Genomic DNA, 13,162 nt, shown 5'->3' on the forward strand with positions numbered 1-13,162 from the left:
TATTGGTTTGATGCCAGTTCGACCATCATTGTTCGTTATCTTCCAGAGCACGTCATGCGGCAGTTCAGCTACCAGTAGACGATACGTCGCCACCCTTATGTCTCCACTCCTATCGCAATGACTTGTCGGCATCTAGATGATGTCTTTGTAGACTTTAAGCATCACATGGTTCTTGACGAAGCTCGGGCGGCCAGATCAGAGGTAGACTGAAGTTGCATCGACGGGTACATCACCTAGTACTACAGGGTGTCACACCCATACATGATTCTTACTACATCGAGATCACCACAGACCATCCCATGTGGAGATTTTGCAGACTCATCAATCTCAGTTGGACCACACTGACGATGTTCTTCCACAGTATCGTCAAATAGCTGACATGGCACAAGCAGGCATTATCGATAGTTTCTTCCCTGAGGGTTGTGGTGGCTGGCGTGTAGTAAATGATATCATTAGGGTGGCAGAGGAGGCATTTTTGTACCATCGACATTGTGCCAAGACGGTGGGGCACTTGTTGGTAGAGGGCAAAGTAGCCAATAGATGGCATGGTGGACGCAGAGGCGGGCTAGATGTAGAGAAGAGGTGGAGGATGATGTCCGATACACACAGTAGTGATGCCTGTGATTTTTTTGATGTCTGTATTTTTATTTCACTCATGTACTTTTATTTTGATAATGTATTTGACATTATGGCCGATGATTTATACGATGTATTATTTTGGTGTACTATATTTTGTTGCCTTTAAATTGCATTACTTTAATGTACTATAATTTGATGTTCCATTTTTGTTAAAAAAAATTGGGGTTTAGGAGTGAAATGCAGGGGATTTAATATATAGCAGAATGTTTCGTAGGTACATGATAACACGAAATTATATAGTATATTTGATTCGATTTACATAAATAATGTTTGTATTTTCTTTTAATTAAATTACTTTATTTTAGTATTATGCTGGTATTTTCATTGCTTCAGATATTATGCTCATGCAAGAACCATTTGGCAAAAGAAGAAATAGACCAAGAATCGACCCAGAAAGGCAAGATAACGTAGCAAATGGAAAATGGAGGTGCAAAAGGAATAAAAGGAGAGACAACCATCTTAGGCCCGATGTTGAAGGCCCACATCTCCATGGGAGACGCCTTTCCCACAAGGCTATAGACGCCCGTCTCACTAGCCCACAAGTGGAGACGTCTGTCTCCAAAGTCCAAAGCCATGTCACCCACGTCTCCATTAAGGGAGACGCCTGTCTCCAATCAAAACAGGCCACGTCATCTAGTGGAGACGACCGTCTCCACCCCACTACTCAATTGAGACGCACGTCTCAAAGACTCTTTCAAATGGAAGACCCACGCCTCCTATTTTCTTGTCACGTTGAACTCCACTAAGTGCCTACATTTCAGGAAGACTAAAACCACGATTGAGAAAAGGAAGTTAGGAACCAAACACTATAAAAAGAACCGGAGATTGATGTAAAAGGGGTTGGACCATTTTTAGTCTCTGCCACAGTTTCTCGTTCAGTATTATTTTCTTTTCATTCCAGCAATTTTAATTCCAGCATTTGTTTCTATTTTCGTTCATCTTTTCTCACAACAATTTCTACACCGGAAATTGTTGTGAATCTTTAACTGATCTAACCTTACGTTAGATTCATGTTTTTTTATTTCTTTGCTTTATTTTTCTGCTGAATAATTAATTGAAGAACAATCCAACCGACCTGTGGTGGAGAGTTCGAGTACTTGAAGATTCAAAGTTTAATTCCAGTTTTCATTATTATTCAAGTTTCTAATTTACAGTATTTACTTATTGATTGCATGATTAATTATTATATGCTGATGAATATGCCTAATTATTATTATTTATGCATGTTTAATTTAATAAGTATGTCTGGCTAATTTAATCAGATGTCGGTATGTAAAGAAATTTAACCGAAGGGATCCGAAATAAATTGGTCTAAATAATGTTTTATTGAAAATCACATATTTCTGATTTTTGTGTCTAATCGTATTTATTAAAGTTATAAAATCAACAGAGCGGGAGTTTGAGGTTTTAAAACTGATTAAGGTTAAAATCAACAGAGCGAGAGTTTGAGATATTTAACCGGATAGTAGACACAGGACATTAGTTTTAAGGACAGCGAGAGCGTATTAAAACTAATTAGATATTATTTATTTTCAAAAGGTGTTTTTAAACTCAGCGGGACAGCGAGAGCGTACGTTAGGGGATATTAGCGAAATCTAAGTCAACAGAGCGAGAGTTTGAGATAAGGGTTTTTAATTAAATAATATCAGCATGAAAAAGGCATTTTATTAATTCTGATGTTTTCAAAAAGCGTTTCTAAATCTGGTGGGATAGCGAGAGCGTACATTATGAGTTAGGATCGTAGTCTTAATCAATAGAGCGAGAGTTTGAGAGGAGGGCTTTTAAATGACATATTTAATAAAGATTTGATAAGAACCTAGCTAATGAAACTTCATATTATACCGATATCCGCGCATTTATATTTTATCTAGATTTAAGATTTTAGTTTCCCCATATAAACAATTCAAATATCATTGGCCTTAGCTTTACATAGTAACTTTAGATAACGGTAGATCGATTTATTGTCCTTGTGGATTCGATATCTTTTAAAATTACACGACTGTGCACTTGCAGTCTCCCGATTAATAAACACGTAAAGTCGCAATCAGTACATCTACGGAACACTCTGTTTTTAACATGTCCCGTAAATGTACCTACAGATGATTTACTGAATTGAATTAATTTGAATTTTCTCAATGTTTACTTTGCTTTTTAACGTTCCCGTAGATATATCTCCGAAAAAATTAATTTTAAACTAAAAAAGATGATTCCAAATATGCATCTATAAAAGCATGAGACATATTTAGAATTTTGCTAGATAACCGAGAAAATTAAGAGGTGTAACGAAATATTTTTAATTTTTTTACATAGTTGACATGTAAAAAAAGTACATATTTACTTTAGAATTATACATAAATATTGATATCCGATTTGCTTCGTAAAATTAATATTACATTTTTATTTTACATTAAGTCTAACTCGTGTTTATGGTATTCTATTTATAAACTTTAATCACATTGTATTTTTATTTGATATATAAAACTTAATTTTTAATTATAATTAATTTCAGTAAAGACAAACTATAATTACAATGGCTATTGATAAAAACAATTATTACATTAATCCATCTTATAATACAATACATGTTAGAATTTTGAAGAAGCAGTATTCTTTCTCAAAGAGAAAATACTGTTAATTTAATGCTAACTTTAACTTACAAAGGTCACATTATTAACCGCTAGTATCTAAACAATCTATGGGGACAGAAATTTAACTTCCAAGCAAAATACTATTTCTGTCTAACCTTTTTTTTTTTCAGATTTTTTTTTCTTTTTCTTGGTGTAGCTTTACTGTTGTCAATCAAACAATACCATCTAAATGGCCCATAGTTTTCATACTCTTGATAGATACTTTCTTCTCTTTCTATCTCTTTATGCATATAAATATAATTTTAACCATATACTATATTCAATTTTAATCCTATCCATCATCAAAATATTATCCTTTATTACAGTTACAAACTTTTCACAATCCAAATTCATTTAACTTCTTCCTCATTTGACTCAACAATTATACTTTTTTAAAGATTTTTTTTTTTTTTATAGTTTCTTAATTCTGAGTATCTCAGTTCATAGTTCATTTCCTTTTTTCCATAAAATCCAATAGTGGAATTAAATTTCATCCAGTGGGCCATTTAAAAAAAACATTTTTTTTTATCAAGTATAAAAGTGTTGAAGGATTGAGAATCAATTATTCAGTTATTGACATAGGAGTTGGAGATTTAGGTCACATTTAGAGGCTAATAATGGAGATAGATTTAGGTGATAAAGTAAGAGAAAGAAGAGTTGGTTATGTGAAAAGAATCATTGCAAACATAAGGAACAAACCTTATCGTAGAGTTAAGAGACAAGTTCCAAAGTCACTTCAGCAGCTATTTCATTCATGCAAACAAACATTCAAAGGCCCTGAAACTGTTCCTGTTACACAAGATGTTCACAAACTTTGTCACATCCTTGGTATGATTTTGTTCATGTACATAATACATGTGATGTCATTTTGAGATTTATTTTCTATGATGTTGATTTTTTTTTTTTAATTTGTTATTAATGATTAGATAACATGAAGCCAGAGGATGTTGGACACTTAGTAGAGATCTGCAGTTTTTTAAGCCTGGAAACATTATTAAAGAGAATCAAAGGGTTACATATACCAATGTTTACCAGTGTGATAATTTCTCTGTAAGTGTTTTCAGTCCAACATTAATGCTCCTTTAATAAACAATAATGTAATTATAATTACTCATTCAAAAACTGCGGATTAGACCGGTGGTGAATGCTAGTGCCGCCACCATTCATCTGTTTGGTTAGTCCATGCAGAATTTCGCTCTGACTTCAAGTTTATCATCAAGTTAGTAGATCGTGAGATTGGTGTTTCAGATTAGTCCGATAATAATGTTATTTTTTTTTTGTAGGTGTGTATGTTTTTTCTACCTGAAAGAGGAGTGATTCCCCTCCATAACCACCCTGGCATGACTGTTTTCAGCAAGCTTCTATTAGGACAAATGCACATTAAGTCTTATGATTGGGTTCATCCAAAGGCCTCTCCCAACTCCAAATGTGAGAGCTCTCTTTGTATCTCTCTTACAATCACTAAATTAATCGCATTCATGGAGATCTGAATTATCTGCATTCGTCGAATGTAGACGATCCAGGTCTCTCATGAAGCATGTTACTATTGGTTGCTAAAGAGATAATTTTGATTTTACAGTGAGATTGGCAAAGTTAAAAGCAAACAAAGTGTTGACATCATCATGTGATACCTCGGTATTGTATCCAACAACAGGAGGCAACCTTCATGAGTTCACAGCTATATCTCCATGTGCTGTTCTTGATGTCATTGGTCCACCTTATTCAAAACAAGATGGCAGAGACTGTTCATATTACAAAGATTTCCCTTGTGATGATGCAGATGAAAATGAGAATGCTAAGGTGAAAGATGAAAATGATAGTTATGCAATGCTGGAAGAAATTGAGATGCCAGAAAATTGTCAAATGGATGGAATTGAATATTTAGGACCTCCTATTGATGTCAATGTTTTTTAGCTTCAAAATGTATTGTTTCTAGTAGAATCTTTGACTACTATAAAGTATTGTAAGATATATATGGCAAGGGAAGCTGTTATAATATAATTTATTTTATTTGCCATTAATAATTTATGTCATAATTAATTTCTATTAAAAATAAATAAAATTAATTTATTTGTCATTATTAATTTATACCATAATTAACTTCTTCTTTTTTGTATCATTTAGATTTATACTATTCATGAATAAGAACGGTTTTATTGTATAAATCTTACATGAGACATTTTTTATATGATATTTTTGTTGTTCATTTGATATTTAATAATAAAAATATTTACCAAAAAAATTATTTACAACAATTTATTTTATTAATATTTATTTATAAAAAAAAAGTTTATGAGTTTGAATTTTGAGGACTACTAAATCATCAATAAAAAAATATATCATCACAACATATTTTCTATGATAAGCAGATTTCTTATGATAAGCACTCAATTTAAGAGATGTCTGCACAAAGAAATTACTTTTATGCCAATGTGATTGATAAAGATTTCATAATTTTTAATTAAATAATTTTGAAAATTTTCGCAAGTGATTTTGGCTTAATTTTTTTTGGATTAGTGGATTGTAAAGTTGGATATTAAGATTTTAAAAAATAATTTTAAGAGTTATTATAAAAAATAAATTTCAAGTGATTTCGTCAATAACAAGACGGAGTGAAGTGAACCAGAAAAACATATATTTTTTTAAGTATTCCAATATTATTGTGACTCCACACATAATAATAGAATGAGTGAATTGTGGGAGTTTAAAAAAATAGTTGAAAACATTATTGTTGTTATTTTTATAGTTTAAAAACATTTTAATAAAAATATTTTAAAAGTAGTTGCAGAAAATAAATATGCAAAGAAGATCTAATCATGTCCCCAAGATTTAATCATGAGAGTATCAATTAATACTTAAAAAATTTTAGTAGGTTAAACTCCTAAACCATTTATACAAGAAAAAAATGAAGTTTTAGGCTAACTTCCAAGCAAACAAAGAACAACGGATTTGAGCGGTTAGTATTCCTTTCAAACATGAACTTGAAGCAGTTAGTCCCTAAGCTAAACCGACACATTTTCTACAGACTTAACTCGAACTAAACTAGAGTTTTGAACTGGCTTTCCTCTTAACCGAACTGGGGTTATACACAGGCTGACCACAAACCAAATTGAGATTTTACACCAGGCTAATCTTGAACCAAATCGGGGTTTTAAACAGACTAGCCACGAACCAAGTTGAAATTTCATATCAGGCTTATCTTGAACTAAAATAAGTTTTTTCACGGGCAGAGCTTACAAATTGAATCGGCGACTTAAAACTAAAATCCAAAATTAAGCTTTTAACGGGTTTAGCTTTGAAACCAAACAAACACTCCCTTAAGGATAATTTATTCAACCAAGAGAATACAAACGACATCACTTAAACACGGTGACTTTTTTGAAGTGTTATGGCTAGACAAAAGTAAGAGAAAGTAATGAAATAATTTTAGAGAGAGTGAGGAGTGAGATAGAGAACTCACGTTTTTTGGATGATAAAATGTGAGAGGAGATACCTCTATTTATAGGCTAGAGGTTGACACAAAAAGAGAAAATATCCATGGGCAAATTTAATGTCCCAATCGATTCACTGTTGTCCCAATCTATTAGACGACTAAAAATAATTAATTATCAATGCCCAAATTTGAAGGTTTTGCAAAATGGTTTTTATTAAGACATTGTCACAATCTCTTATGGGCATTGTTAGCACTTACTCAATTGATTGGGCAAATGTTCCAATTGATTGGACATTTCAAAAACTTATCCAAAATTATTTTGATAGTTCCTGATTCATATGACGCAATTTCAAAATGTTTTTGAGAAAATTTCTTTGAGAAATAGAGGATTTAAAGCATTTTTTAGGATGTGTGTGTGTGTGTGTGTGATTTAGTCACATAACTTTACAAATGTGCCCTTGTGTTCTTACAAAACACAATTCACTTAAACGCGACTAGGCGAGCTTTCACACTTTCTCTCTTTCGCACTTTAGAGCTTAGAGACTTGCCGAATAAGGCAATCATATAAGCACTTGCTTGAATTTTATTTGAGATGTGGCTTGAGGCATATTTACGTTGGATGCCATCATCTGAGGGTAGAGATCATCAAACAACCTAAGTTCATCTGCTTGATCCAAGGAAAAGCTTTGAACAAAATTGTCTTGTATTGCTTTACATATTTGCTTGGCTTTATGCTTTAAGGTTGAATTAGTGGAAATTAGTTTTCAAAGCACATTATAAACATCAAACCATGACAGATATTTTTAGCTCTGATCACTTCTTAAATGACCTAAAAAACATGGTTCCACATTCTCCCCCCCCCTTTTTTGATGATAAGAATGAATTTCTCAGGGAGGTGGTGAAACAAATATACAAGTGAATAAAAATGGAGTGTTCAAACTTACCCTAAATTAAGTAGAGAGTATACTCTACTCCTACTAGGATTATATTTCGCCCCTTTTGGCATAATCGAAAAGGCTGGTAAAGAATGCATTGCAAGAATTATAATATGCAAACATCTAGACACATAATCATATAGAGAAAGAAACAATGTTTTGTTCATTTAAGGGAAATCTAGTACCACAAGGGAAATGTAAAATACAAAAACAACAATAACAAATAAGCAACCAACTAGTTCATATCATCATTGTACTGTATAAAAAGTATAGGTGTGTGAGTATTCCCCCTGCAAGGACGGAGAGACTCAGAGGCCCTAATAGGTATATTACATGTTTAGGGGTGAGGGTTAGCTCACAGAGGCGAGTAGTCATGTACGGTGGCTTTTGAGGCTGTTTGAGTGACCAGCTCACGTGAGGTGAGAAGCTCTGTTGGCGGCTAGCGCTGCTAGGTTGCAGGCGGGCGATTATATTGACGATGTTAGGGCTACTAGGGGCTAAGTTTTCTCTGAGTAGTATTGGGTGGTATTAAGTGAATATGACTAGAGAATTCTTCCCCTTATCCCCTTGGGGAGAGGTATTTATATATGCTCTCTTGGGCCAAGGTTGTAAACTTAGTGGGTGGTTATGCCCCACCTTCATGACCAAGGAAGCGTTCAATTGAAGACTTGGTCTTCCTAGAATCATAGAGCGAGTGGTTCCCCCTCATGACTGGATCTCTTTAGTTTGTCATTAGGGGTCCAAGTTATCACCCTCGTCTACTGGTGATTAGGACAATGGGAACACAATCGAGCGGGATGTATTGCTGCATCCGGGCGACCTTTTGGCCCATTTTGGGTGATCTCATGGCCCATTTTGGGTGGCTGGTGGCTTCGCTGGATGCCTTTGGGCGCCCTGTCTCTCGACCCCTTAATGGTCTTCCCCATAAGCTACCCCTCCTTAAGGCCCAGTAAAAATATAAAACTACAATCATCATCCTTATTGGACACCATTAGAGATATGAGAGATGATTTCTCCAACTTCTTGATGAGTTTATTAATCTTTGAAAGCATTGATCTTTGATCAACACAGATGTCGTTGAGGATGGTTGAAGAGGATGGAGGGAGGTCGTTATTTCTTTATTATTGTCTTGCCTTTGGATGTAGAGCAACGATTTCTCTTCCTTAGAATCCATACCTCATTTTACCCAAGATTTTTTTTCCTACTTTTGAGTGTTGAATTTCTTATTCCTCTTCACCTAAGTCAAAGCCACAATTTACCAAACCTTTTGTGATTAATTCACCATATGGTGAAATCATATTCTTCTTTTCTCTGTCCAACATATAAAATCAATCATGGCATCTACCCATTTCTTCTCAACTCAATTTTTCAAAATCCAAGCCAGAGGAATATATGATTTTAATGGCGCTCGAGTTGCTCCTCCTTGGGAAGAGAACATGATTCATCGTATAGTGAATCATTTGACTATTCAGGCGTATAATATAGGCAATGAATGGAAAAGAGATTTTGGAAGATGGATCAGTCAAAAGAGATAGGCCACAAACATCAAAATTAAAATCATTACCTTATTCGTTGTATTGATTATTATCTTGATTGATGAATGGTAGGTTGCAAGCTTGTGAAAAATCTTTAAGGGATAGAGCAATGGGGCGTTTCTTAACTTAGGAGCTAATAACACCATAGGAGTAAGTGAGATTTTCATAGAACATTCTCACCAATTCGGGATACCTTTCTTAAGGCACTTTAAAGATAAAGTTTCTTAAGTATGTATCATTGGAGGCTCCTATAAAGAGGCAATATTTGAAAATCTCCTCATTCAAGTAATGAGAAGTGTACACTTATCTTTCGGATAAATACCAATTGAAAATGTTCTCTTGTTCTTGAAAAGATAATTTTTCATAGAAGTGTGATAGAAAGACTTGAGATGATCAGTTTTTTTGGGTGCCATTTTGGAGGTGATGATGAGAAAATTGAGATATCTTAAGAATTTCTAATGCATTGCAAGAATTTCTATAGCTTATGTCAAATTAATTGGGTGAAGCTTCAAATCGATTAAAAGCTTTAAATTATGGGAGTTAGCCATTGTTGATACTCCTTGTATTTACTCCCCAACCTCTTAATCATTATTTTATGCTCCAATTTTCAAACTTTTGAGTTTTGAGGGTATTCAATCGATTGGGTCATGAGGCCAATCAATTGGTTAGTTTATTTTGTGATTTTGTGCCTTGTTATGAATTTGCTTTTGCTTTCTCACTTTTGCACCCCCTACCTAACTAATTTGCACTCCTTTCTAAAATCACTAGAGAGCTCATCTATTTGGTTAGAAAAATGATTTTAATTGACAAGCAAATTTTAAACTCGCTATTTTAAAGGATTAATTGGATTTTTCTGATTGTTCAACCTTTATAATAGTGTTTTACGTCACTTATCAAGAAACCTTGATAGAATATCCCCTTTTCGAGGGAATACCAACACAATGTGGCATATGCTTCTCTACAAATCATTGGACAAGAGAGTTGGTTAAACAACAAGATAAATATGTCCATTGTAGACTTATCTACTCAACTTACTATGAGGTTAGCCGACACCAAAAATCATAGAAGTTGAGACCAGTTTCCACAAAAATTCTTACTTTGATCACCATCGTTGATATACACCATCAGCGATCATTCTTGGATCAGAGCTTTTATATTCAATACCTATTGTATACTTAAGAGTATACTCTTTTCTTTGTGCAACTTCATTTAATGGACGCTGCAAAGCATCTCTGCAAAACATATTTTAGGGTTTCAATCAGGGTACCCATATTTTTTTGGGTCACAGTGCGTTAGTGTTTCTAAAAGGTATAAGATTACTACCTTTAGACATTTTCAATTTATCAAAGAAAAAGGTGTCTAAGTGGCCAAATTTGTTGCAATGTGAGCATGTATAAACAGGATGATTCATTTTCTTCCTATTTATTTTTTTATAATTTGCTCTATCGAAATTAAACCTCAATTCACTTTTATTTAAGGAAGGTCTTTGACTTGATAAGATCAAGTAAATGTTTTCTTTCCCATTCGTAAATTTACTTAGGGTTTCATACAAGTTTTTCACTTCCTTTTTCATCGAGATACATGTCTCACATGTTACAGTTGAGTTTCTAATATTGGAAATTTCAAACTTAAGCTCTTCATTATTCTTTTCTAAAAATTCCAGATAATCCTTAAGACCTAAGTTGCCCTTTTTGATTTTATCATTTTCCTCAATTAACTTAGCACTCAACTTAACTAACTCTTTGTATGAAAATATTGTTACCTCATAGTTGTTTTCCTTGTAAGATACTTTTAAGAAAACATTATCTTCTTCATTGCAAGAAGATTCTTCGATGGTTCTCCCTGAGGTTGTTTCCTTGTGGAGTCTTTGTTCTTTATTCTATCGAGGATTCTACTAGATGAAGCTCATTCTTCATTCCCCTCTCACGGATGAAGTCTCTTCATTTGATGTTCAATTCTCCAAAGACCATTCAACTACTGGGTATGTTCTTTCGAAAGAAACCACGTGAGTTGTTTGATAGAAGTTTAATTAAGTTGTTGAGGATTCCATATTTGAACTTATGCTTTCCTCATTATGTAATTGAACTAATTTGTTCAACTTTTCTATGATTTCATCCTTCTTTGATTTTTCCTGAAATTCAGAAACACTTTCATCTCTTGACTTAAGGGTTTGATCATATATCTGATTCCAATTCATAACTCTTAGATATTTATTAGTAACAAGTATTCCAATATAATTTGTAACATTTCTAAATTTGGAGAGATATTTATGAATAGAGCATTCTTCTTCTTCACCTCGTGTGTTCATTTTCTCTTGTTTGGTTTCATATATCATTTTAAGAGTAACTCACATTTCCTTAATGTATTTACAGTTATAAACATAAAGGAGTTTACTATCATCTAAGGATATTACTATAATATTTTTAATTCTGAAATCAATTTCAAACTTTCTCTTTTCCTCTAAGGTCCACAAGAAATCGAGTTTATCTACTACTATCCATATATGTGGTGAGTAATAATAAAAGACCATTGATTATTGTTTCCCACAATTCTAAATCAATCATTTAAACGAAACTTTTAAATCTAGTTTTCCATAGTTCAAACCTATCACCATTAAATGGTGGAGGTGTGTTTAGGAAATGTCTATTGTTAGAAACTTCTAATCAAACAAATAACAACGAATTGAAGTGGTTATTCTTCCTTCCAAACAAAAACTTGAAACGGGTTGTCCCAAGCTAAACTGAGATTTTCTACGGGTTTATCTCAAACCAAATCGGAGTTTTGAACTTGTTACCATATGAACTGAACTAGGGTTTTCCACGGTCTGACCACGAACCAATTTGAGATTTTACACCAGGCTAATCCCGATCCAAACTGGGGTTTTACATGGGCTGACCACGAATTAAGTTGAGATTTTATACCTAGCCTATCTCGAACTGAAGTAAAGTTTTTCATGGCCTAACTTACGAACCAAACTAGAGACTTAAAACTAAAACCCCAAATAAAGCTTTTAACAGGCATAGATTTGAATCCAAATAAACATTCTCTTAAGGATAAATTATTCAACCAAGAGAAGAACACTCCTTGGTGAATTTACAATAACGCCCTTTTCCATAATATAAATGACCTCATACTCTAAAGGCTAAACCCTATATTTATATTAAGTGATCTAGTCTACATACATGACACATGACTATGCTTATACGAAAATCGTCTTAATGGCCTAAAAACTTATTGCATAAGTCTTTACAATGTCTGATGTAGCATTTCAACTACGTCATCCTCTAGAACTATCATGATCTCTCTTCGAAGTCAATTTGCTATATTTTCTTCGAAATATCTTCTCATCTTACTCAAAAGCTTTGTTCGAACCTCCCAGTTTCGAATATAACACTATTATATTACTATGTTGAATTTTGTATTTCAAATTAACTTAGATGGTGTTAGATCACTTGAGCTTCTTGTACAATAATCCAACATGTGTGACTAATCGTAATTGAACTGTTTAACACATTCAGAAGCAATTAGATCACATAAGTTTATTGTAGCCATGTTGTACAATAACCTAACTTATATAACTAATTATAACTCGAGTGTCTAACATAGTTGAATACAGTTTGATCAAACCTAACTACTCGTAACTAATTGACTTAACTGATTGACAAACCTAACATACTACAACAAGTCACCATTTTCATTTATAAGTAATTTAAAGATCAATAAAATGCAATTAAGATTTTCTCTAAAGATTTCAAGATAGTTATAACTAATATTCAAGATTCTAACACGATGGAACGGGACACTCATTCAGATATGTAAAATTGACTTTTATATTTTATTGAACAATTTTTACTTTTTAGATGCTGAATAATGCATCTAAAAAATATATAGACTATATACATTCAATAATTTTTTATTTTTTTTTATAAATAGAATTAAAGAGATCAATTAAGTAAATATTTATTGCATTCCTCTCTATTCCATTATCTTTAT

The 13,162-nt window shown here is 33.1% G+C and overlaps 1 pseudogene; it reads left to right on the forward strand.

Annotated features, from left to right (window-relative positions):
• Positions 1-3,678: 3,678 nt before the first annotated feature.
• Positions 3,679-5,292, forward strand: LOC131612327 (plant cysteine oxidase 2-like; annotated as a pseudogene).
• The last annotated feature ends 7,870 nt before the right edge of the window (positions 5,293-13,162 follow it).

This window comes from Vicia villosa, linkage group LG6 (assembly GCF_029867415.1).
Source record: "Vicia villosa cultivar HV-30 ecotype Madison, WI linkage group LG6, Vvil1.0, whole genome shotgun sequence".
NCBI classification, from domain to species: domain Eukaryota; kingdom Viridiplantae; phylum Streptophyta; class Magnoliopsida; order Fabales; family Fabaceae; genus Vicia; species Vicia villosa.